This window comes from Cherax quadricarinatus, chromosome 22 (assembly GCF_038502225.1).
Source record: "Cherax quadricarinatus isolate ZL_2023a chromosome 22, ASM3850222v1, whole genome shotgun sequence".
Lineage (NCBI taxonomy): Eukaryota > Metazoa > Arthropoda > Malacostraca > Decapoda > Parastacidae > Cherax > Cherax quadricarinatus.
Genome location: NC_091313.1, coordinates 28227407 through 28228306, shown reverse-complemented (window position 1 = coordinate 28228306; position 900 = coordinate 28227407).

The following is a 900-nucleotide window of genomic DNA, read 5'->3' as shown; positions in this document are numbered from 1 at the left end:
GAATACATTATATATATATATATATATATATATATATATATATATATATATAATGTATTCATATATATATATATATGTATTCATATATATATATATATATATATATATATATATATATATATATATATATATATATATATATATATATATAATTTGCACTTTTATATTATAGTGTTATGAGCTAGCCTGCAGGTAAAGGAAAAAAAGTCGTAATACAGTGGCTGCAACTATTTGTAACTCAGAAAATGAATGTAGAATTGTGAAAAACGTTACGGTCTGTCCTGGACCGTTATAAAGGCTATGTAAGACTGACTACAGTTTTGTTTCAGATATGTGAGTTAGTTATTAGTTGCAGATGGAGATCTGAAGCGTTTGCATAAATTCTTAATGAGGTTGTCGAAATGTGGTCGAGTTATTCTTTGGAACGCTTCAGAAAATGTAGTCAAAATTATTAAAGTTAGATCTAATGTTTACCTGAGGAATTAAAGTTCTGTTACTATTCGACATTATTTGTATGTTAAAATGTTAATCTCTGAATAATATAACAAAGTGTTACCTTCCAATATATTTTTTTTATTATGGAACACGTGAATTATTAGGACAATTTTAATGTTAACGCATTGAAAATATTCCTGTATTTTAATTAATCTTAATTCACAATTAAGACAGAAATATAATTATAAGTTTTCAAATAATTTTGTAGTATCGCTTGTTTATTCCTACGTATAAACATTAAACACTGTACTTGTGTTCAGTGTTAGATCAGAGTTACAACACTAAACTGACAAGCAGGAAACCCGACTACATCGTACATAATTGCGCTGGGAAACATAGAGGGAAGGACGACAAAGTACAGAGTCCATGTAAAAGAAATCTATCCTACGAGCATAGACTGAAGAC